The sequence below is a fragment of the Ursus arctos genome, unplaced genomic scaffold (genome assembly GCF_023065955.2).
Source record: "Ursus arctos isolate Adak ecotype North America unplaced genomic scaffold, UrsArc2.0 scaffold_37, whole genome shotgun sequence".
Taxonomy (NCBI): Eukaryota; Metazoa; Chordata; class Mammalia; order Carnivora; family Ursidae; genus Ursus; species Ursus arctos.
Genome location: NW_026623053.1, coordinates 1,613,410 through 1,639,652, shown reverse-complemented (window position 1 = coordinate 1,639,652; position 26,243 = coordinate 1,613,410). Strand labels below are relative to the sequence as shown.

General features: G+C 54.6%; 1 protein-coding gene across 1 annotated transcript in view; it reads right to left on the bottom strand.

Annotated features, from left to right (window-relative positions):
- Positions 1 to 26,243, bottom strand: part of LOC125282187 (uncharacterized) — a 140,466-nt gene that overhangs the window by 88,101 nt on the left and 26,122 nt on the right. The window contains exon 3 of the mRNA XM_057306420.1: positions 18,499 to 18,584. The gene's annotated coding sequence lies outside the window, so the exon portion shown is untranslated. The remainder of the gene's footprint in view (positions 1 to 18,498; positions 18,585 to 26,243) is intronic.

Sequence of the window (26,243 nt, the reverse complement as noted above, 5' to 3'; positions counted from 1 at the left end):
TGTAGTGCAGACAGCGCACGTCGCCCACCAGATCCCCACAGTGTCTGTCACCAGCATGGCAGGCCTGGCCCCGGGAAGCACGGACACTGTTGCCATCCAGGCTCTGGTCACTCAGGCGGCTGTGCTGGCCCCTCCTAAGGCAGAGCCGCAAGACAATGGAGATCACAAAGAAGTAAAAGTGAAAGTGGAACCTATTCCTGCCATTACCCATGCCACAGCGGGCGCTGCGGGCCGGATCATTCAGGAGCCACAGACCACCCCTGTCCACACGGTCACCACAGTGCAGCAGGCACCTCTAGGTCAGCACCAGCAACCAACAAAAACTGTCCCGCGAAACGGGACTCGCCTGATGCCAATCCCTGCTGCTGGCCATAACCAGGTGAACAATGTGGCGAGTCCTCTGGACACGATGGCCACACGTGCATCGGTGTCAACCTCCCTGACCACAAAGCGCCAGAATGGCAACAAGACGGAACAGCAGGAGCTGAGGCAGGTCCAGACGGAAGACGGTGGCGACAACATCATCATCACCCTGCGTGTGGCAGCCGGCAGGGAGAAAGGTGTCCAAAACCAGCGACTGGCACAGCTTTTCTTACTTTAATATTCAACTCCGTGGTACCAAAAGGAGACACCACCTCCCACTGACACTCGGAGCATGTTGTCTCGGTGGGTAGAGGGTCCTGCCGTTGGACTTCACCTCAGCACTGAAAACACACAACTGAGGTGGCCTCAAAACTCCTAAAAGACAGAAGTGACACCTGAACAAAACCTCAGACAACAAAACCTGGTTCGGCAGTGTCTCCCCATCCCCAGCTCAGCTTGTCACTCCACAGCAAGATGCTGGGACAGGCAGGGACAGTCCCCACCACCCTCCCAGGACCCTTGGGGCTGGCAAGGGTAGATGAGACAGTAGTTTGTGGTTCACACGTGCAATTACAATATTTTGAGGTGTACTGTCTTTACAAAATAACGTTGTCTTTGACCTTTCATCTCACTCCATTTCTACCCTGGAGATTTTGGAATTACACAGGACCTTCCCTCTTGATTTCATTTGGGGAAAAGACACAATGTAGTTCTGTTATTGTTGTCTGTTCTCAGCCATGGAATGATTTCCGTTTGTCTGCCCTGTTAACGTGCAGATGGAGCTACTTGATGACATCTGCAGGTTTTCTGTGTTAGAGCAGATACCAGATGCATCTAGGATGGACAGACAGACTAGACAGATGGACCCCCACGCTGGGTCCCATGTTAACCATGACTGAAAGAACTGCTGGGCTCGGGAAGCTGCTCTTAACTGGGTCTCTTTCCTGCTACTTTTTGTTGGTTGTTCCTCTGTGTTGACTTTGTTCCTTTGTGTTGACTTCGTAAAATAAAACAAGCCTCCTAAAAAATACTACTACTAATATATTTTTAAAGTATATCCCAGAAAGAACAACGCAGACCCAGATGCCTTCACAGTGCATTATACTAAACAATTAAAGAATCAATTCCAATCCCACACAAACTCTTCTAAAAAGCAAAACAGAAGGTAATGCTTTCCATCTTCATGATTATGAATCCTGAGACACTCATGATACTGCCCAAAACTAATTCCCCTAAAACTTCACAGGCTCTTCCTCTTTATTCTCCTTCCCCGACTTTCTTTGCTTGGGCATCTCATAAGGTCCCGTTTCCAGACCTTTCCCTCTTGCCTTGATCTCTTAGCAGTACCTATATCTCTGGTAGTCATTGCAAAGATAAAGCTCTGGGGAAGTAGGTAAGCCATTTCTTTTTAAATCACTATCTCCTCTGACAGGGCTCTGTACATGATCATACAGGTGTGCACTGCCCAACCCCAGGAGAACTATTCACATCACACACCTACAGATGTGGATCCCCGTTCCGATTTTTCACCTAATGGTAGTAAAGCTACATTATTTCCCAAAAATCAGTAATTGCAACCACATCATAACTAATTGTAATTCATATAAAAGTGCCACAATGACCCTGATTTTGATATTCCTAGTGAGTTAGGGCTAAGAAGGAAACTAATGATCTCTTAATGGAAAAAATTTGATGCTCTATACTCAAGACATATGATTATTATGAAACAGGCCAAATCTAACTTATCCTTTTCACACGGAAATCTCTCTTTCTGATTTTCCATTTCTATAATTGTTTCCAACAATCACATAGATTATAAATCTCGGGCTAACTCACTCACCCCTCTGATCTATTATTGTACATAGCAGAGTAAAAATCATCTGCCCCTGGGACATAACAACTGGCACAAGAAAGGGGTTGGTGACATTTGCTGACTGCAGATAGGATGGGTACCAGGTACACAGTGGAAGCTTGAGGACAGCCTCTTGAGCTGACCAGCTTCCCGTAAAAGCAAGGATTTTTTACTTTTGCTCCAGGAATCTATGCGAAAGCAACATGTACAAATTCTAGAACCATCTTTCAACAGTCTGTCATCTCACGTTGAGCCTTTTTGAATCAAAGACATCATTCTCAGGGTTCTTTTTTTCATTTTTCTTCTGGAATTCACCTTTAAATACTACACATTGCTCTCCTGAGTGTGACTAAGCTTTGGGATTCTCCGCCTCCTGCATACGTTCTGTGTGCATAGCTTGGATCACTGGCCACATTGATTCATTTACAAAAGTTAATCACTTTGTAACCACAACAGTTTTCAGAAGGTTCACTGGAATATCCAACATGCCTTTGTTAACTACTTATCCTTACCACAGAGAAACATTTAGCAATAGAGTAATCAGTGAGACAAGAGTTATCATGGCTCTCTAGAGACAACCTCTGGTCTTTATGTGATATTGGCATGAGCAAGAGGACCATTAAAAAGTTGAATTCTCCTCTGGGTCATCTTAAGAAGTGGTCCCTATGGACCTGTAATTTGTCCAAAGTAACCAAACTCTAGGCTTCTTCCTTTCCTGAACTTTGTGCATGTTTAGATTACAAACACCTAACCTCTTGAGTGCCATTTGACCCAGCAGAGCAGAAGCAAATTAATACCCTACAACCCTATTCCTTTGTGCACAGCTCCCTTCATTATGAAGAGAAAACACAGTGTGCACAGAGAATTTTTAATCTACGTTACAGCTGAATACTTCACCAGGGCCCTGGAAGGGTAGTTTGTCCAAACAATTCACTTACTCTCTTCATTTCCAGCTGAAATGGTCTGTCATCTGAGGTCTAATTAGGGAGGAGATTCAAGATAATAAATTCTTATCACCTCAGAAAGTTGGAGCTAGAAGAACCCATAGTACCTGCTTTGTCCATTCACTTTGCAGGAGAGAAAGCAGATGCTGCAGAAAGATATACAACTTGTTTATGGTCACACAGAAAGTGTGTGACTGATCCAGGTCTAGACTCTGGTCTCCTGGAACAGTGTTCTCCCAACAAAAATTGGAAGAGCATCTGCTACCTGAAGACACGTCGGGAAAAGAATCAAGAGATTGCTTTCATTTAGCATACTCTCCTCCAGTCCCATCCATGTTGCTGCAAATGTTGGGTAATCGTTCTTTCTGATGGCTGAGTAATATTCCACTGTCTATATGGACCACATCTTCTTAAGTGAAATAAGTCAAGCAGAGAAAGACAATTATCATACGGTTTCACTCATTTATGGAACATAAGAAGTAGGAAGATTGGTAGAAGAAGAAAGGGAAGAAGAAAGGTGGGTAAACAGAAGGGGGAATGAACCATGAGAGACTATGAACTCTGGGAAACAAACTGAGAGACTATGAACTCTGGGAAACAAACTGAGAGACTATGAACTCTGGGAAACAAACTGAGAGACTATGAACTCTGGGAAACAAACAGAGGGGAGACGGGTGGGGAAATGGGATAGGCTGGTGATGCATATTAAGGAGGGCACGTATTACATGGTGCACTGGGTATTATATGCAAGTAATGAATCATGGAACTTTACATCAAAAACTAGGGATGTACAGTATGGTGACTAACATAATATAATAAAAAATATTATTATTTAAAAATGGACGGCACTGGAGGAGATAATGCTAAGTGAAATAAGTCAAGCAGTGAAAGACAATTATCATATGTTTTCTCTCATCTATGAAACGTAAGAACTAGGAAGATTGGTAGAAGAAGAAAGGTGGGTAAACAGAAGGGGGAATGAACCATGAGAGACTATGGACTCTGAGAAACAAACTGAGGGCTTCAGAGGGGAGGGGGGTGGGGAGTGGGATAGGCTGGTGATGGGTAGTAAGGAGGGCACGTATTGCATGGTGCACTGGGTGTTATACGCAACTAATGAATCATCTAACTTTACATCAAAAACCAGGGATGCACTGTATGGTGATTAACATAATATAATAAAAAAATATTATTATAAAAACAAAGAATTTCTCACTTGGCTACATCTAGTTACAAGAGAGTCTGGAGAAGGAAGATTTGCTTTGTTTTACTAATTTAAAATGACTTTGTAAAAATAATCCAATGTGCTTTGTTCCTTATTTTTTCTTTTTATAATAAAAAATTTCAAACATAACCAAAAAAAAAAAAATGACCAGAGGGGCACCTGGCTGGCTCAGTCAGTCGTGTATATGGCTGTTGATCTCGGGGTCATGAGTTTGAGTCCCACAACGGGAACAGAGTTTTCTTGAAGAACAAAACAAAAGAAAATAAGAGTACATACAAATGACCAAAGTCACTTGGGCTCTAACAATTGAGCTGGTCAGTGGTGGGATGGATGTTCTCACCTGTTCATTCAGCCACTGGGCCCTGAGGACTCAGTGCCAATGCTGCTAAGCCAACCAGGTCATCCCTCGAGGAGCTCAGGGTCTAGAGGGGAAGATGGACAAAACATGAAACAAAAACGTGAGAAAAAAGAGCAATTGTTCCATAGAAAAAGAGCAAAGTGCAACAACTGGGTCCTGAACTCTCGCCAGGTGAGGGGTCCGAAAAGGCTGTGCTGAGGCCACAGTGAGATTTCCTGCAGAGGGGAAGGAGAAGCCAGCCCTGCACAAATCCCATTCTACGTAGCCCAGCAGAGGGCACCGTGGTGCAGAAGACTGTTGGAGGCAGAACTTGATGTTGCCGGAGTGGAGGTTAGACAGGAGGCCAGGGTGGCTGGAGGAAGCTGAGGAGGAGAACGGGGGGGGGGGGGGGGGGGGGGAGGCAGAGGGGCAGGGCCAGAGCAGCTGGACACTCACAGTGCCCTGCTCCTCCTGCTGTGAGACCCCGTTTTCCCCACACTCAGTGCCTTAACCCACAAACCCTTACTGTCTCACAGTCTAAGAGGACCAGGAATAAAGAAGTGCTCAGCTGGGGGCTCCTACCAGAGCCTCTCAGGAGGTTGGGGCTGTTGTCAATTGCGAAACATGACCTACTTCACTTAAAACTTCAGCTCACTCAGTGGTGTTGGTAGGATTCAGTCCCCATCGAAGGCCTGAGTTCTCCTCTGTCTGTTATCTCTCAGGGCCAGGCCACACGCACGTGTCTGTGTCATGGTTCCAGCCCCTGGGTGGGCATCTGAGCAAGGACAGGGGTCAGAGTGATTCACGGATAGGCACTGAGCTATTAGAACCAAATCTCGGAAGGGGCTTTCGGTCAAGCTGCCATCTTTGGTGTGATGGAAGTAAATCACTAAGTCCAGACTACACTTCACGGGAGGGTTTACACAAGGAGTGCACACATGAGATGGGGATCAGAGGGAGCCACTGGGGAGAGAACAGGAACTCCCCAGCAGGGTCCGTGCCTTGCCCAGAATCACAGACTGGTAAGAAGGCAGAACCAGGCCTGAACCCAGCTCTCCGAGTGTCCTCAACGTTGGGGCCGTGGCTGAACCTAGCTACTCACTGGGAGCTTGGGAAGAGGTTGTGTTTTGCAACTGGCTGTAGACCTGGAGATGGTGTGGGGGTGAGAAGAAGCATCGACATCCCAGGCAGGAGGCATCCCAGCACGTACCCGTCTGAGGAGGAGCCCAAGCCAGGGCAATCCACTGACGGCACCCCTGCCCGCAGGACACCCAGAGGAAAGGAGGGATGGCTCGTGACACACGACTGGCAGCGTCTAGGGGTAAGGGTGGGCTCAGCCCCTCTAAGCCAAGGCTCCAATGCCTTCTGCAGGGTTTGCCTTGGAAATTAGAAAGCCTAAGACCTGGGAAAGCTATTTCCCATCCACCCCTAGGTGGGACTCTCATCTTCTGGGCCTGCACAATAGGAGTACTGGGGCACGCACATGTGCACAGATACACACACAACACAATAGGGACTGTGGGTGGCATCGGAGGAGCTACAGACTCAGAGAAGGTGAGAAAGGAAGAAAATGTGGTGGCAGGTATTCCCTACGTGGGACACCACTCCCCCAATTTCTTAGATGGTATCCCACCTATGCCTGTGGACTTCTGCAAGAAGTACATGCTGGAATAATCCCTATCGCACAGGCAAGAAACAGACCATCCCTGACGGGCACAACGGCTTCTCCAGGGTCCCAAACAGGGAAGATGGAGACTTGCGTCAGAGCCCGGGGTGTTTCTAAGCTGGGGCCCTGGCTGCACCCAGACCTTCCCTAGGGCCTGTGGAGAGGGTTGTGTTGGTGTCACTGGGTACGCATGTGGCATGGCATGCAGAAAGGGGATGAGCAGTCGGCAGCCCAGAGCACTGTTTGTGTAGGTGCTAGTCCAGGTGTGGACTCGGGGAGGGGATCCCAGGAAGTGAAGTCACTTCCCTGATAACCGACCCCCACAGAACTTGGAACCCCGGTCACCAGGCACCCACATTCTAGTGCGGTCCCGTGTCAGGCTCACTTGGCCGGAGACATTCGATAGCGAAAGATGTTCTCTTGCTGCGTGCCCATTTTCCGGGGCTCTGGCTTCCAGAAACCCCGGGCTGAGGGACTTTTCACCTGCTGCAGACACTGGCTCAACCCGCGCCCCCGACGCCGCAGGGCCTTTGCCAGGAGGTGCCGGAAGGTAATACCGAGCGGCCTAGGCCAGGCCAGGCCAGGCCACCTCTCCGAGCCATCCCTGGGCAGCCCCATCCCCCCAGTTTCAGGGAAAGAGGGGTATGTGGGGGAGGTCCCGCCCTGGGCTGGAGGAGGTTGCAGGGCAGTGGATACCCTGGGGATGCCTTCATGGTCACACCGGTGCCACGGTGGGCAGGGTGGAAAGAGGATTCCTGAGGTGCCTCTCACCAGGGCCAGAGTGAATCCAAGGCCCTCGAGCTGTGTCACTTTTCTCTCCATGGTGGAGCTGCGTGCATCCTGGGGTGTGGTGGGTCTGCAAGGGAGTCCCCTGGGTCTGAGGACCAGCAAAGGCAGCCAGACAGACCTCCGAGGCCTCCCGCCTGGCTGCCGGGCACTGTCTTTACAGAGCTCCACACAGGAGACAGGGCAGGAGCTGAACGATGGGATCCCCTGCCCCACCTCCCAAAAGGACAGGAAGGAGTCCCCTACTGCCAACAAAGTCCAGCGCTGGCTCAGGGTGAGTGGAGGTGCCGGAGGGACCCAGCACCCAGGGCACCGATGTGGCACAAAGGGACCCAGATCCCAGAAACCAGCCTCTGGGCTCCTCGGGGCTCCCTCCTGGACTCCTGCTCCCATGTGAACCTGGATCCCCATCTCCTCCCCAAACCTGCCCTCAGGGCCCTGCCAACGGCCTTGGCCCCATGCACAGTCCCTATCCACATATCTGTACGAATATCAGAAAAGCGACCTTAAACCACCTCTCATCCCTTGCTCGAGATCCTGCTGAGCTGGGAGACTTTTCCCCAAAGGGGCCTGGGGCTCATGGTACTATGCCTATTGCTCTGCCCTTTGGTTGTGAAGGAACCCATCCCTGGGGCCCCTCCAGGGTCCGGAGCAGGCGCCTCCTTGTGCTGCACAACATTCCAGAAGGCCCATCAGTTACCGCAGCCACTGAGCCCTTCACAGAGGCAGGACGTTCATGTGATTCCCTTCTGTTGCCAACTCACAGCGCTGCACGGAACATCCTACGTGCCCTAAAATCCCGAGCACCCCCACCCATGAAACAGTCTCTGTGTTCTCAAGCCTGACATACGTCGTCAGAAATCACAGGGACGATGCCGTTAGTGCAGGGAGCAGCTGTCAATACTCAGCTAACGATCTGACCTGAGATACCGACGTCCATTCACACACCCCCCACCTCACATCCCCGTATTGTTGCCATTCTCCTTTTTCCCTAAAGAGATTGCACGAGTTATGTTTTTGAGAGACAGACAGAGACAGAGACAGAGACAGAGACAGAGACGGGGGTTGGAGACACAGAGGGAGAGACAGGATCCTCAAGCAGACCCTGCCCTAAGTGCGAAGCCTGACGACGGACTCGATCTCAGGACGCGCGCATCAGGAGCTCAGCCGAAACCAAGAGGCGGACCCTGAACCCACGGAACCAGCCAGGCACCTTGCTCCTTTTGTCTACTGTGGGCCCTCCTGTCCCACCTCTTTGCCCACGTCACCGAGAGCCTGGGGGTTTGCTCTGGGCTCCAACGCCCAACCCTCCTGGTGACCGCAGTGAAGACCGCATGTCTCCCCTGTCCCACCTCAGGCTAGAAAGGCCTCAACCGTGAAGAGCAATGGGACCTGCGTGGTGCGGCCCCAATGGGCAGAGCTGCTGAAGAAGCGAGTAGAACACCTGCTGCCCGCCTTCCTAGACGGAGACCTCAGCTACGTCTCCATGTTCCTGGCCACATACAGAGCTTATGCTACCACCCAGGAGGTGCTGGACCAGCTGGTGACAAGGTGAGCACCCTGCCCCTCCACAGCCCAGTGGGATTTGCCCACCTCCTGCCTGGGAGTCTGGGGAATGCCACCCAACTTCCCGGAGCCTCAGTGGGCTCCTCGGACTGGCACAGAGTTATTACAGGGACTCAGTGGGGTCCTGGAGGGTAAGGATACCTGGGCGCCTGGCCCTGTGGAAAGGTCCGCTACGGGGGCTGTGGTCGTGCTCGTGGATCATCGTCCCGCTCCCCATGAAGAAGCCTCTGCCTCAGCCCTCACCGTCACCACGGTCTTGAGCTGGGCTCTTTTCCCCTTGGAAAAGGACATCTGACACTCCATCTGGGGTCTGTGTCCTGGGTGAGACCAGAGCAGGCATGCCCGGGCATGAGCAGGGGGCCCCAGGCCCACTCAGCTCTCTGGGATGGGGCTGGTGGGGGCCCTTTCATTCATCGAGCATAAAGGATGGATGCCCTTCTAGGTGCAGATCTGCAGACGCTTCCCTGGGCGCTGACTGTGATCCCACGCACACAGCAGACAGCACCCGGGAGCACCCCAGGGCTCCATTCTAGTCGGCAGTCAGACAGGGACACTAGATATGATGAGAGGGAGGGTTCACAGGGCATTTCATGCGATCCCCCCACCCCCCACCCCTCCGGCCTCCTCTAGCTACGGATGCGTCCTCTCTTCCTGGGACGAGATCGGCGGAGACCAGGAGCAGCGGGGCACGTGAGTGAGCTTTGGCTAATGCACAGGGCCCTTCCTTCTTCGAGAGGGCAGCGAGGGGACTGTGATCTGGGGGCTGCTGGACCCTCATCCCACACATCTGCCATTCCTGTGAGAGGGTCCAGGTCTGAGGGCTGCTTCTGCAGAAGAGGAAAGGGGGCCTGGAGAGCCCTGGGTGGGGTGTGGGCACTGTGGGAGAGCAGAGCGGGCTGGAGGGCAGCCTCAGCCCCTAACAGAGTCATTCCCCATCCCCGCCGCCTCTCAGCCCTGTCTCTACCCTAATCCTGGGACCCAGAACAAAGGGCGTGGCTTCCACACATCTGGTGGAACGTCGACACTGGGTGCTCAGCAGGTACTCAGGAGACCCAGGGAGGGCTCGGGGACTGGACGTCCCCCAGCCAGTGGGAGATTAGTGTCCACGCAAGGACACCCTCTCCTGGCACCTACTGAACGAGGCAGCACGTAGGCACGGGAGGGGAAGTGGGCGGTATCGGGAGGGTCCTGGGAAGGCCAGGGATGGGACAGAGTCCCTTAGTTCCCTCCTTGATTGGATAGTCACAGCAATGACCACGCCAGACACGCCACCCCTCCCTGCCCACATGCAGTGCAAGTCACGCGGCAAGTGGGCAGGGAGACTGAGCAGGGTGTCCAGCTTCCGCTTGGAGGACAGAAATGGTCACACCAGGGGTCAAGGACTCCCACTCACAGAGGCTTTGGGCCAGCCCCTCCTCAGTGACCAGGCCTGCCTCAGGCAGCTCTGCCACATCACAGGTGGACATGGAGTAGGAATGGGCTCTGACAGCCAGGAGCCGGGGACCCAGGGGCCCAGGTTCCGACAGGGGCTCCCTGGGGCATCCGCGTGGGAGGTGCCCTGTCCTCTGACTCCTCTGCCCACCTGTCTGTCCCCAGGGTCATCTCCTCCATCCTGGGCACCTGGCTGGACCACTACCCTGAAGATTTCTTCCAGCCCCCAGAATTTCCCTGCCTAAAGACACTACTGGCATACGTAGGGTTCCTCGTGCCAGGCTCAGACCTGGAGCAACGTGCCTGGCTCCTCCTCTCTCGGCTGCGACACCTCGAGCCCACTGAGCCGGAGGCTGGGGGTGAGGAGGACTGGGGGTGACTGATGGAGGCCTGTGGAGGGGAGAGAGTGGGCCACACAGAGCAAGCCTCCACAGACTGCAGTGTGGCTGGGAGCAAGGAGTGGTCTCAGATCACTGTCCCCATGGGCTACAGTTTGGGGAGACCACCCAGGGATGGGTTCTTAGACAATACTGAGTGGTGGGCAAAGTTGCCTTCATTTGGAAGGGACATGGAAAGACAATCATGATGACCATACTTTCTCTTCTTGGAGCGACAGCAGCAGCCCCACAGCGAGATCCGCAACCGCGCCGAAAGCTAGTCCCAGCTCCCACTGTGGTGCCTGATGCAGCTTCAGAGCCTGAGCTGGAAAATCCCATCACTGCTGCTGGAGCTCAGCAACTCTAAAGAGCAGGGACGTCATCTGCCGTGTCGGGCCCAGTGCAGCTGGTGGTCAGAGCTCTGATCCACCGTGAGGACGTGCAAGAGTCACCTGCACCCTTGGAAAGCCAGGAGCCTCAGCAGGCCCCAGCACCAGCCACGGAGGTCCCTGAAGAGCCCGAGATGACACCTCCCACGTCAGAGCCACGGCAGGATATACTCACAGCTCTGACTCTCTGTCGGGAGCTACAAGAGTCACCTGCACCTTTGGAAAGCCTGGAGCCCGAGCAGGCTCCAGCACTACCTATGGAGGTCCCTGAGGGGACCCTGATGCCACCTGCCCTGTCGGAGACGGCGCAGGACATACTCACTGCTCTGACTCCCTCTCAGGAGCTCCAGGAGCCACGTCCGGCCTTGGCAGCGCCGGAGCCCAAGCAGCCTGCAGCACCACCTTCGGAGGTCCCTGAAGAGCCCCTTAGGCCGCGTCCCATGTCACAGCCAACAGAGGATATACTCACAGCTCTGACTCCCTATCAGGAGCTTGAAGACCCACCTGCACCTTTCGCAGCCCCAGCGCCCACGCACGCTGCAGCACTAGCTCTGGAGGTCCCTGAAGGGTCCCTTATGCCACTTGCCATGTCAGAGGAAGCGGAGGATACACTCACAGCTCAGACGAACGGTCAGGAGCTGCAAGAGCCACCGGCATCTATGGCAGCCCCAGAGCCCGAGCAGGCTCCTGCTCCAGCTATGGAGGTCCCTGAAGGGCCCCTGATGCCACCTGCCCTGTCGGAGCCGGCGCAGGACATACTCACAGCTCTGACTCCCTGTCAGAAGCTCCAAGAGCCACCTGCGCCCTTGGCAGCCCCGGAGCCCGAGCAGGCTGCAGTCCTAGCTATGGAGGTCCCTCAAGAGCGCCTCAGGCCACATGACATGTCAGACCCAGCGGAGGATATACTCACAGCTCTGACTCTCTGTCAGGTGCTAGAAAGGTCACCTGCACCTTTGACAGTGCGGGAATCTGAGCAGGCTCCGGCACCAGCCATGGAGGTCCCTGAAGAGCCCGTGATGACACCTGCCATTTCAGAGCCACGGCAGGATATACTCACAGCTCGGACTCTCTGTCGGGAGCTACAAGAGTCACCTGCACTTTGGAAAGCCTGGAGCCCGAGCAGGCTCCAGCACTACCTATGGAGGTCCCTGAGGGGACCCTGATGCCACCTGCCCTGTCGGAGACGGCGCAGGACATACTCACTGCTCTGACTCCCTCTCAGGAGCTCCAGGAGCCACGTCCGGCCTTGGCAGCGCCGGAGCCTGAGCAGCCTGCAGCACCACCTTCGGAGGTCCCTGAAGAGCCCCTTAGGCCACGTCCCATGTCACAGCCAACAGAGGATATACTCACAGCTCTGACTCCCTGTCAGGAGCTTGAGGACCGCCCTGTACTTTTCGTAGCCCCAGCGTCCGCACACGCTGCAGCACTAGTTACGGAGGACCCCGAAGGGCCCCTGATGCCACTTGCCATGTCTGAGCCACCGGAGGATGTACACAGAGCTCTGACCCCGTCAGCAGCTCCAAGAGCCACCTCCGGCCTTGGCTGCGCCGGAGCCCGAGAAGCCTGCAGCACCAGATTCGGAGGTCCCTGAAGAGCCCCGTAGGCCACGTCTCATGTCACAGCCAACAGATGATATACTCACAGCTCTGACTCCCTGTGAAGAGCTTGAAGACCGACCTGCACTTTTCGCAGCCCCGGCGCCCACACACGCTGCAGCACCAACTATGGAGGTCCCTGAAGGGCCCCTGATGCCACCTGCCCTGTCGGAGCCGGCGCAGGACATACTCACTGCTCTGAGTCCCCGTCAGGAGCTCCAAGGGCCACCTCCGCCCTTGGCAGCACCGGAGCCCGAGCAGCCTGCAGCACCAGCTTCGGAGGTCCCTGAAGAGCCCCTTGGGCCACGTCTCATGTCACAGCCCACAGATGATATACTCCCAGCTCTGACTCCCTGTCAGGAGCTTGAAGACCGACCGGCACTTTTCGCAGCCCCGGCGCCCACGCACGCTGCAGCGCCAACTGTGGAGGTCCCTGAAGGGCCCCCGATGCCACTTGCCATGTCAGAGGAAGCGGAGGATACACTCACAGCTCTGACGAACGGTCAGGAGCTGCAAGAGCCACTGGCATCTATGGCAGCCCCAGAGCCCGAGCAGGCTCCAGCTCCAGCTATGGAGGTCCCTGAAAGGCCCCTGATGCCACCTGCCCTGTCGAAGACGGCGCAGGAGATGCAAACAGCTCTGACTCCCTGTCAGAAGCTCCAAGAGCCACCTGCGCCCTTGGCAGCCCCGGAGCCCGAGCTGGCTCCAGTCCTAGCTATGCAGGTCCCTGAAGAGCCCCTTTGGCCACGTGACATGTCAGAGCCAGCGGAGGCTATACTCACAACTCGGACTCTCTGTCGGGAGCTAGAAGAGTCACCTGCACCTTTTGCAGCCCCGGCGCCCGCGCACGCTGCAGCACTAGCTCTGGAGGTCCCTGAAGGGCCCCTGATGCCGCTTGCCATGTCTGAGCCAGCGGAGGATGTACACAGAGCTCTGACCCCCTGTCAGCAGCTCCAAGAGCCACCTCCGGCCTTGGCTGCGCCGGAGCCCGAGCAGCCTGCAGCACCACCTTCGGAGGTCCCTGAAGAGCCCTGTAGGCCACGTCTCATGTCACAGCCAACAGATGATATACTCACAGCTCTGACTCCCTGTGAAGAGCTTGAAGACCGACCTGCACTTTTTGCAGCCACGGCGCCCACACACGCTGCAGCACCAACTATGGAGGTCCCTGAAGGGCCCCTGATGCCACCTGCCCTGTCGGAGCCGGCGCAGGACATACTCACTGCTCTGACTCCCTGTCAGGAGCTCCAAGAGCCACCTCCGCCCTTGGCAGCACCAGAACCCGAGCAGCCTGCAGCACCAGCTACGGAGGTCCCTGAGGAGCCCCTTAGGCCACGTCCCATATCAGAGCCAACAGAGGATATACTCAGGGCGCTGACCCTCTCTCAGGTGCAAGAAGAGTCACCTGCACCTTTGACAGCGCGGGAGCCTGAGCAGGCTCCGGCACCAGCCATGGAGGTCCCTGAAGAGCGCGTGATGACAGCTCCCATTTCAGAGCCACGGCAGGATATACTCAGCGCTCTGACTCCCTGTCGGGAGCTTGAAGACCCACCTGCACCTTTGGCAGCCCCGGTGCCCGCGCACGCTGCGGCACTAACTATGGAGGTCCCTGAAGGGCCCCTGATGTCACTTGCCTTGTCAGAGCCAGCGGAGGATATACACAGAGCTCTGACTCCCTGTCAGCAGCTACAAGAGCCACCTGCACCTCTGGCAGCCCCAGAGTCCAAGCAGGCTACGGCACCAGTTATCGGGCTTGCCGAAGGGCGCCGCCTACCACCTCTCTCAGTGGAGCATCCGGCCTCGGCCCCGGCCCCGGAGCAGCCGTTCCTGCTCGCTGAATCCCCAAAGGATGGCTTCCCCTCCCCTGTCATTCCAGTGTTTCTAATTTTTGCGTTGTTCATGCACCTATTTCATAGCTTAATACGTTCTGGTCTATAAATAAAGGATAAATTGAGTTTTCATGGAATTTTACTCTGATCCTTTTAAATTGTACCTCCAGGTGTCATTAGGTACACAGTGTTTCACAGCCTGTCCTTCTACAATATTTCCCTCCCAGACACTCCCGTGCCACTCGTCAGATACTGCTCATTCCCTCAGCCCGGTCCCTGTAGCCACGGCTCCCCTCTCGTCTCCGCCTCTGTGAGTTACTTCTTCTGGGTTTTCATGTGTGTGGGATCAGGCAGTGTGGCCTTTTTGTATCTAGCTACGTAACCTATGAGTGATTCATTTTTTTTTTTCAGGTTTTTTTCTCTTAAAAAACAAACAAACACAGAAACACAAAAACAGAAACAAAAAAAACCCCATTTTACTACAAAGGAATATTGCTGATACAATACTGCGCATGTGAAGCCCCAAAATGAAATGTTTTCATGATCTGGGATAGGCTTCCCTTTTGTAAGTGTGACCCAGGAGCCAGAAATCTCTGGGTCCAGGAGACACCTTCAAAATCTTTCATTTTCCTGGATAGGCCAGGTTTCAATGATCCTAATGTGCATGTTATAAAAATATTAAGACTGCATATTAAATCTTCCTCTTTATTACAAACATATCAGGTAATTTAAAAGTTCTCTAAGGTTTCAGCCAGATTACGTTTTGGTAGCAAAAGAGTGATGTAAATATGAAGAAAGGAAGACACATTCCTTCTACCTTCTACCATGATAGCCCATAACACATGGCGTCCCTCTTCCAGTCCTTTCCCTCGGAGTGTATGGGTGAGTGAGAGCGGGGGAGGGGGTTTGCCTGTGTGGGGGACAGGGTGGGGCAGGGAGGGTTCCACAGCTGGGCTCTTGTGCGGCCTGAGGTCCCCACAGTGGACAGGCACTGCCACTCCTCTCCTGTCCCCTTCTGCATTTTCAGGAGCTACACATCATTTACTCAGCAGCACCACCTGCCCAACAACTGAGACCTCTCCAATTCTTTGAGTCTCCTCCTTAAAGTGAAGAGTACAATGTGCCGTAAATCTCTTGTGCTTTAGGGCTGTTTCCTAAAAGCACAATTTCTGGAACACACGCTAGTCCCACTGTTGGGAGTATTGGCTGCAGGGTCCTCTAGCTATACTCTCTTTCTTTCCGTGGAGCCTTGCTCGGGAAAGGAGGGTCCCCGGAGACTAGAGATGAACCCTGAAATCACGAGGAAGACAAGCCAGCAGTGAGGCCATCAGGCTACCTGGGCGGGACCCATGGAGCACGGAAGAGCCTGTCCATACCGCCCTCATGGATCCTCCCTCCACAAGCAGCCCTGCCCCCCCACCCCCCCCACCCCCGTCCTGGAACACCCCTCATCCAGACCCCGTCCCGGGACACACCCCAGCCACTCCAGCCCCTCTTGCTCTAGAACTCAGCTTCTAAGTAGAGCAACCGGGTCCTGCTTCCAGGCCAGCAGAGGGGCGTCGGCCGGGCCACACTTGTCTGCTTGCTCCGGGTCCATCCTTTTTGGGCCCTCTCCTCGCAGGAAGGAACCAACCTCTCAGGGCCGCTCAGCTCAGGGAGTCACAGACATGACCTGAATGTGTTCATCCATATGTCCACTAGGTGGCAACAGCGAGAACTGCTTGAACCTCTGTGAACAGGAGGGACCTTTACTGAGGAGGCAAGAGAAGGCTAGCTGAGGACAAAGCCGGAACTGACACCCCACCCCCACCCCCCACCATGGGGTGGACGTGACATTCCTCAGGCACTCCCGGCTGCCCTAAAGGGCAAAGAAATAGTTCACCTATAGACACCACAATCCTGCAAGACTTAAGTCTCCCTCAGTTTCCCAATGTCTTAGCACTTTCCAAGAACCAAGCCTTTCTATCAGTTACTTAGCTTCCTGAAGGGAAAGTAGATACAATGAAATGTCCTTCTAGTCTGCAGCCTCCAGGAAGTTCCCAACCGTCTTAATGTTCATGCCTTGCTAGAGGGCAAAACCACCTTCCCTAGACAATGGCAAGGCCTCTGTACCTTGGGAGTCTTCTTTAACATATGCAAGTATTATCTCAACCTCCCTTTTTCCTTCCCTTCCCCCAACCCCATAGTCTTATCATCAGTCACCCCTCACAAGCCAGAGCAGCAGCTCTTTCTGCCACGGGTCCTGTCATAAACCACCAGTTTTGCACCAAAGACGTCTCAAGAATTCTCTCCTGGTCGTCGGCTCCGGGTTCCACCCCACTGAACCTCACCTATATTCCACGACCTCCTCATTTCCAAAGCACACTGGGTGCTCATGGAAGCTGCAGGATGGACAGAGCCTCAACCGGCGGCTTTGGCACTGGGCATAGCCCCTCCACACCCCTCAGGCTCCTCCAGCAGCGACCCCCTGCCCCTGCCAGCCCCAATTCCCGATAACCCTCCGGTTCAGTTGTTGTGAGAGCAGTGCCTACGCTTCCTGCTCGAGACCCAAGTGAGGAGAAGGGAGAGATCCCTCTCCTCGCACCAAGTCACTTGACGGGGAGTCCACTTGATCAGAAGCTCTCCGTCTGGGAGCCCTGCAAAGGACAGGAATGCTGTGACCCTCCGCCTTCCCTCAGGAGCTTTGGTGTGGGGAGCACCGCAGACGTCTACACAACTTGGCGCACAACAGCATCACACCTCCGCGCCTACAGATGCGGGCGGCCGTTTTTATTCTCACCCTCTCAAGAGGCGGGGAAAGCCCTCTGGGAACGCAAGGCACACAGAGCAACCCGCTGACCCTGAGCCCCACCGGGCCCCCTGGCAAGGGGCAGTGCATCCCCGTCCAGGCAAAAACACCTGCGAAACAGGGCACTAGGCCCCTGCCCCCCGAATACGAGGTGAAACAACAAGTGAACAGCAAGTTTACAGACCAAAGAGGACGGCCAAACTCCAGCGCTAGGGGAAAATAGCACCTAGAGCTCGAGGCTTTTTCTCATCATTCATTTCTCTCTCCATTCAACATTTTCCATTTCGTTTTTTTTTTTTTTTTTGTCTTTTTTCCCTTTCCAACTACTTTTTCTTTTTCTTTTAGCGACTCTTCATTTTTCAATCTTTTCTTAACTTTCATTTTTTACATTGACATTTTATACACACATTCTTCATTTTTGGATTTCTGTCGCTATATTCAATTTGATTTCTGTGTATATATGAGTTTGGCTTTCTTTACCATTTTGGGATTTAGTGACTTCCAACACACAGACCAACAGACATTCGGGACGAAGTGGCTCACCCTGTTTTGTCCACCCTGTGAGATCCTAATCTCTCTCTCCCCCATCCATTCTTCTCCGGGGAAAGTGACTAGAGGGAGGGATTCACGGCAAAAGAAAGAGCCAGAGGTAACCCTCTCTGCCACTGATCTAACGCATACGGTTTTAAGTAAGATGTCAGAGCTGGAACTCAGGATGACAATTACAGAGTTGCTAGCTGGGCTTGAAAAAAAGTCTAAATGACACGAGAGACTCTCATAGTGCAGAAATGAAATCGAATCAGGCCCAAATTCCAAAGGCTCTAACTGAGATGCAGTCTACATTGCATGTGGACGCTCTAACGGCCAGGGTCAATGAGGCAGAAGACAGAGTCAGGGACACCAAAGACAAGCTGACGGAAAGGAAGGAAGCCGAGGAAAAGAGAGAAAGCCAACGAATGGACCATGGGTGGAGGAATCGAAAAATCAGTGATGCCACAAAAGGAAACAATATTGGAATTACTTCTGGCCCCGAGGGAGAAGACACAGAGGGACAGAAGATCTGTCTGTGTAGATCGTAGCTGAGAACTTCCCCAATCTGGGAGGGAAACGGGCATTCAAGTCCAAGAGGTAGAGAGGACTCTTCCCCAAATCCACAGGAATAGAGGAACACCCTAACATATACAGTGACGTTTGCAATTTCAGACACAAAGAGAAAATCCTGAAAGCAGCTTGAGACAAGAGGGTCTTCTAGCCACATACCTATCCACAGAGAGCTGGCACCCCAGAAAGGGCTGGCGTGATCGAGTCAGGGTACTAAATGAGAAAAACATGCAGCCAAGAATACTTTACCCAGCAAGGAGGCATTCCGAATAGGAGCAGAGATAAAGAGCTTCCAGGACAGAAAGGAACTCAAAGGATTTGGCCGCGAAACCACCCTGCAAGAAAAAGGAAGGGGGATCCTGTAAGTGAAGAGACACTCCAAGAGTACCACAGACCAGAAAGAAACAGAGACCATCTACAGAATTAGGGACGTGACAGGTAACGCAATGGACTCATCTCCATCTGCTTTTTAGATTTTTTCTTTATCATTGGTCTGAAGCAATTTTATTGGGATGTAGGTTGATAAGGAGGGTTTTTTTCATGATCTTTATGTTTGGGGGTTTTGTTGGCTGGATTCCTGAATTCTTGAATCTCTGGGTGGAGAGGGTTCATACAATTCAGATAATAATCAGACATTACTTCTTCAAACAGTTTTTTTCTGTACCTCAGCCAATTTCTTATCTACCAGGCCACGTGAAATTGCTACAAAGCTCACACATACTCTAGTGTTTGTGTGCAGGGCGTGGTTTGCACCCTTCCTTTTCTCTGCTTTATTCTGGACAACTGCAATGATCATACATTCACGTTCTCTCCCTCTCTCTCTCTCTCTCTCTCTCTCTCTCTGCTATTTAGTGTCTAACGTGAAGGAAAGGCCATCTACTACATTTTTCATCTTAGACGTGCTACTGTTCAGCTCCAGAAGTTGGGTTTTCCTTGTTTTCATATTTTCTATATCTCTGTTTCACTTCATCCTTTGTGTACATTCTTACGTATATAAAACCTCTTTCTAACGGTGGTTTGAATGTCCATGGGCAATACTTCCATCGTCTTTTTCATTTCTGGGTAGGTTTCTATTGTTTAATCTTTCTCCTCAGTACGAGGTGAACTTTTCTCCCTCTTTGCATCCTGGTAATCTTTTGTTGGAAGGCAGCTATCGTGAATGTTAATTGTTAGATATTAACTATGGCTTATATTTCTACACATACCCTTGAGGATTGTTCTGATGGGGAGGTTCCTGGAAAACTATTTTATCCTTCCAGACTAGCTTTCCAAAGGTTTGTTAGGTGGTATCACAGTAGTCTTCAATGTATTTTGCTACTGTTCTGTTGGTATTCTGAGCTCTCTTTGCAATGTCCCACGAATTACGAGGTTTTCCACTCTGCCTGCTGCCGGTAGCACAGACTTTTCCTGATTGTGTGTGAAGGCTAGTGACATTTTCCTCTCTGCTTCCCCTGCGCTATTATTTTCCCCACACCACCTACGTTCCTCACACATGTGCCCTACTGCGGAATGCTATGAAAACTCAAAAGTGATCCTAGATGGCTTTCTGAGGTCCTCTTTCTCTGTGCAGCTCTCCTCAGTATTCTGTACTGTAAACCACAGCCATATTGACTTCTCCAAACTTCCACCTTGCTGTCTCCAACTCATGGAAATGGCTGAGCTTCGCCTGTGTTCTACATTCCTGACCCGTAGACTAGAAATGAAATCTCTTTAGGCAGTAAGTTAGGGAAATGCAGAGTCCCTCATGTTTGTCTTCCCCCTTGCACTAGTCACTTCCCTGCATTGCCTGGAAATATATCGAAAGTGTTCTTTTGCCAGGGCGCCTGGGTGGCTCAGTTGCTTACGCCTCCGACTCGTGATCTGGACTCGGGTCACGAACTCAGGGTCTTGGGATCAAGACCAGCATTGGGCATCACACTCAGCACAGAGTCGGCTTGAGATTCTGTCTCCCCTCTCCCTCTATTCTCCCCACCCCCCACACTCTGTCTCTCAAACCAACACAGAAAATCTTTCAAATGAAAGAAAACCAGTTACGTAAGAGACAGCCTCTGCAACAAGGGGAAGACCCCAGCAGGGTCCGTGCGTTGCCCAGAATCACAGACTGGTAAGAAGGCAGAACCAGGCCTGAACCCAGCTGTCCGAGTGTCCTCAACGGTGGGGCCGTGGCTGAACCTAGCTACTCACTGGGAGCTCGGGAAGAGGTTGTGTTTTGGAACTGGCTGTAGACCTGGAGATGGTATGGGGGTGAGAAGAAGCATCGACATCCCAGGCAGGAGGCATCCCAGCACGTACCCGTCTGAGGAGGAGCCCAGGCCAGGGCAACCCACTGACGGCACCCCTGCCCGCAGGACACCCAGAGGAAAGGAGGGATGGCTCGTGACACACGACTGGCAGCGTCTAGGGGTAAGGGTGGGCTCAGCCCCTCTAAGCCAAGGCTCCAATGCCTTCTGCAGGGTTTGCCTTGGAAATTAGAAAGCCTAAGACCTGGGAAAGCTATTTCCCATCCACCCCTAGGTGGGACTCTCATCTTCTGGGCCTGCACAATACGAGTATTGGGGCCCACACATGTGCACAGATACACACACAACACAATAGGGACTGCGGGTGGCATCGGAGGAGCTACAGACTCAGAGAAGGTGAGAAAGGAAGAAAATGTGGTGGCAGGTATTCCCTACGTGGGACACCACTCCCCCAATTTCTTAGATGGTATCCCACCTGTGCCTGTGGACTTCCGCAAGAAGTCCGCTGGAAAAATCCCTATCGCACAGGCAAGACACAGACCATCCCTGACGGGCACAACGGCTTCTCCGGGGTCCCCAACAGGGAAGATGGAGACTTGCGTCAGAGCCCGGGGTGTTTCTAAGCTGGGGCCCTGGCTGCACCCAGACCTTCCCTAGGGCCTGTGGAGAGGGTTGTGTTGGTGTCACTGGGTACGCATGTGGCATGGCACGCAGAAAGGGGATGAGCAGTCGGCAGCCCAGAGCACTGTTTGTGTAGGTGCTAGTCCAGGTGTGCACTCGGGGAGGGGATCCCAGGAAGTGAAGTCACTTCCCTGATAACCGACCCCCACAGAACTTGGAACCCCGGTCACCAGGCACCCACATTCTAGTGCGGTCCCGTATCAGGCTCACTTGGCCGGAGACATTCGATAGCGAAAGATGTTCTCTTGCTGCGTGCCCATTTTCCGGGGCTCTGGCTTCCAGAAACCCCGGGCTGAGGGACTTTTCACCTGCTGCAGACACTGGCTCAACCCCTGCCCCCGACGCCGCAGGGCCTTTGCCAGGAGGTGCCGGAAGGTAATACCGAGCCGCCTAGGCCAGGCCAGGCCAGGCCACCTCTCCGAGCCATCCCTGGGCAGCCCCATCCCCCCAGTTTCAGGGAAAGAGGGGTATGTGGGGGAGGTCCCGCCCTGGGCTGGAGGAGGTTGCAGGGCAGTGGATACCCTGGGGATGCCTTCATGGTCACACCGATGCCACGGTGGGCAGGGTGGAAAGAGGATTCCTGAGGTGCCTCTCACCAGGGCCAGAGTGAATCCAAGGCCCTCGAGCTGTGTCACTTTTCTCTCCATGGTGGAGCTGCGTGCATCCTGGGGTGTGGTGGGTCTGCAAGGGAGTCCCCTGGGTCTGAGGACCAGCAAAGGCAGCCAGACAGACCTCCGAGGCCTCCCGCCTGGCTGCCGGGCACTGTCTTTACAGAGCTCCACACAGGAGACAGGGCAGGAGCTGAACGATGGGATCCCCTGCCCCACCTCCCAAAAGGACAGGAAGGAGTCCCCTACTGCCAACAAAGTCCAGCGCTGGCTCAGGGTGAGTGGAGGTGCCGGAGGGACCCAGCACCCAGGGCACCGATGCGGCACAAAGGGACCCAGATCCCAGAAACCAGCCTCTGGGCTCCTCGGGGCTCCCTCCTGGACTCCTGCTCCCATGTGAACCTGGATCCCCATCTCCTCCCCAAACCTGCCCTCAGGGCCCTGCCAACGGCCTTGGCCCCATGCACAGTCCCTATCCACATATCTGTACGAATATCAGAAAAGCCACCTTAAACCACCTCTCATCCCTTGCTCGAGATCCTGCTGAGCTGGGAGACTTTTCCCCAACGGGGCCTGGGGCTCATGGTACTATGCCTATTGCTCTGCCCTTTGGTTGTGAAGGAACCCATCCCTGGGGCCCCTCCAGGGTCCGGAGCAGGCGCCTCCTTGTGCTGCACAACATTCCAGAAGGCCCATCAGTTACCGCAGCCACTGAGCCCTTCACAGAGGCAGGACGTTCATGTGATTCCCTTCTGTTGCCAACTCACAGCGCTGCACGGAACATCCTACGTGCCCTAAAATCCCGAGCACCCCCACCCATGAAACAGTCTCTGTGGTCTCAAGCCTCACATACATCGTCAGAAATCACAGGGACGATGCCGTTAGTGCAGGGAGCGGCTGTCAATACTCAGCTAACGATCTGACCTGAGATACCGACGTCCATTCACACACCCCCCACCTCACATCCCCGTATTGTTGCCATTCTCCTTTTTCCCTAAAGAGATTGCACGAGTTATGTTTTTGAGAGACAGACAGACAGAGACAGAGACAGAGACAGAGACGGGGGTTGGAGACACAGAGGGAGAGACAGGATCCTCAAGCAGACCCTGCCCTAAGTGCGAAGCCTGACGACGGACTCGATCTCAGGACGCGCGCATCAGGAGCTCAGCCGAAACCAAGAGGCGGACCCTGAACCCACGGAACCAGCCAGGCACCTTGCTCCTTTTGTCTACTGTGGGCCCTCCTGTCCCACCTCTTTGCCTACGTCACCGAGAGCCTGGGGGTTTGCTCTGGGCTCCAAACCCCAACCCTCCTGGTGACCGCAGTGAAGACCGCATGTCTCCCCTGTCCCACCTCAGGCTAGAAAGGCCTCAACCGTGAAGAGCAATGGGACCTGCGTGGTGCGGCCCCAACGGGCAGAGCTGCTGAAGAAGCGAGTAGAACACCTGCTGCCCGCCTTCCTAGACGGAGACCTCAGCTACGTCTCCATGTTCCTGGCCACATACAGAGCTTACGCTACCACCCAGGAGGTGCTGGACCAGCTGGTGACAAGGTGAGCACCCTGCCCCTCCACAGCCCAGTGGGATCTGCCCACCTCCTGCCTGGGAGTCTGGGGAATGCCACCCAACCTCGCGGAGCCTCAGTGGGCTCCTCGGACTGGGGCAGAGTTATTACAGGGACTCAGTGGGGTCCTGGAGGGTAAGGACACCTGGGCGCCTGGCCCTGTGGAAAGGTCCGCTACGGGGGCTGTGGTCGTGCTCGTGGATCATCGTCCCGCTCCCCATGAAGAAGCCTCTGCCTCAGCCCTCACCGTCACCACGGTCTTGAGCTGGGCTCTTTTCCCCTTGGAAAAGGACATCTGACACTCCATCTGGGGGTCTGTGTCCTGGGTGAGACCAGAGCAGGCATGCCCGGGCATGAGCAGGGGGCCCCAGGCCCACTCAGCTCTCTGGGATGGGGCTGGTGGGGGCCCTTTCATTCATCGAGCATAAAGGATGGATGCCCTTCTAGGTGCAGACCTGCAGACGCTTCCCTGGGCGCTGACTGTGATCCCACGCACACAGCAGACAGCACCCGGGAGCACCCCAGGGCTCCATTCTAGTCGGCAGTCAGACAGGGACACTAGATATGATGAGAGGGAGGGTTCACAGGGCATTTCATGCGATCCCCCCACCACCCCTCCGGCCTCCTCTAGCTACGGATGCGTCCTCTCTTCCTGGGACGAGATCGGCGGAGACCAGGAGCAGCGGGGCACGTGAGTGAGCTTTGGCTAATGCACAGGGCCCTTCCTTCTTCGAGAGGGCAGCGAGGGGACTGTGATCTGGGGGCTGCTGGACCCTCATCCCACACATCTGCCATTCCTGTGAGAGGGTCCAGGTCTGAGGGCTGCTTCTGCAGAAGAGGAAAGGGGGCCTGGAGAGCCCTGGGTGGGGTGTGGGCACTGTGGGAGAGCAGAGCGGGCTGGAGGGCAGCCTCAGCCCCTAACAGAGTCATTCCCCATCCCCGCCGCCTCTCAGCCCTGTCTCTACCCTAATCCTGGGACCCAGAACAAAGGGCGTGGCTTCCACACATCTGGTGGAACGTCGACACTGGGTGCTCAGCAGGTACTCAGGAGACCCAGGGAGGGCTCGGGGACTGGACGTCCCCCAGCCAGTGGGAGATTAGTGTCCACGCAAGGACACCCTCTCCTGGCACCTACTGAACGAGGCAGCACGTAGGCACGGGAGGGGGAGTGGGAGGTATCGGGAGGGTCCTGGGAAGGCCAGGGATGGGACAGAGTCCCTTAGTTCCCTCCTTGATTGGATAGTCACAGCAATGGCCACGCCAGACACGCCACCCCTCCCTGCCCACATGCAGTGCAAGTCACGCGGCAAGTGGGCAGGGAGACTGAGCAGGGTGTCCAGCTTCCGCTTGGAGGACAGAAATGGTCACACCAGGGGTCAAGGACTCCCACTCACAGAGGCTTTGGGCCAGCCCCTCCTCAGTGACCAGGCCTGCCTCAGGCAGCTCTGCCACATCACAGGTGGACATGGAGTAGGAATGGGCTCTGACAGCCAGGAGCCGGGGACCCAGGGGCCCAGGTTCCGACAGGGGCTCCCTGGGGCATCCGCGTGGGAGGTGCCCTGTCCTCTGACTCCTCTGCCCACCTGTCTGTCCCCAGGGCCATCTCCTCCATCCTGGGCACCTGGCTGGACCACTACCCTGAAGATTTCTTCCAGCCCCCAGAATTTCCCTGCCTAAAGACACTACTGGCATACGTAGGGTTCCTCGTGCCAGGCTCAGACCTGGAGCAACGTGCCTGGCTCCTCCTCTCTCGGCTGCGACACCTCGAGCCCGCTGAGCCGGAGGCTGGGGGTGAGGAGGACTGGGGGTGACTGATGGAGGCCTGTGGAGGGGAGAGAGTGGGCCACACAGAGCAAGCCTCCACAGACTGCAGTGTGGCTGGGAGCAAGGAGTGGTCTCAGATCACTGTCCCCATGGGCTACAGTTTGGGGAGACCACCCAGGGACGGGTTCTTAGACAATACTGAGTGGTGGGCAAAGTTGCCTTCATTTGGAAGGGACATGGAAAGACAATCATGATGACCATACTTTCTCTTCTTGGAGCGACAGCAGCAGCCCCACAGCGAGATCCGCAACCGCGCCGAAAGCTAGTCCCAGCTCCCACTGTGGTGCCTGATGCAGCTTCAGAGCCTGAGCTGGAAAATCCCATCACTGCTGCTGGAGCTCAGCAACTCAAAAGAGCAGGGACGTCATCTGCCGTGTCGGGCCCAGTGCAGCTGGTGGTCAGAGCTCTGATCCACCGTGAGGACGTCCAAGAGTCACCTGCACCCTTGGAAAGCCAGGAGCCTCAGCAGGCCCCAGCACCAGCCACGGAGGTCCCTGAAGAGCCCGAGATGACACCTCCCACGTCAGAGCCACGGCAGGATATACTCACAGCTCGGACTCTCTGTCGGGAGCTACAAGAGTCACCTGCACCTTTGGAAAGCCTGGAGCCCGAGCAGGCTCCAGCACTACCTATGGAGGTCCCTGAGGGGACCCTGATGCCACCTGCCCTGTCGGAGACGGCGCAGGACATACTCACTGCTCTGACTCCCTCTCAGGAGCTCCAGGAGCCACGCCCGGCCTTGGCAGCGCCGGAGCCCGAGCAGCCTGCAGCACCACCTTCGGAGGTCCCTGAAGAGCCCCTTAGGCCGCGTCCCATGTCACAGCCAACAGAGGATACACTCACAGCTCTGACTCCCTATCAGGAGCTTGAAGACCCACCTGCACCTTTCGCAGCCCCAGCGCCCACGCACGCTGCAGCACTAGCTCTGGAGGTCCCTGAAGGGTCCCTTATGCCACTTGCCATGTCAGAGGAAGCGGAGGATACACTCACAGCTCTGACGAACGGTCATGAGCTGCAAGAGCCACCGGCATCTATGGCAGCCCCAGAGCCCGAGCAGGCTCCTGCTCCAGCTATGGAG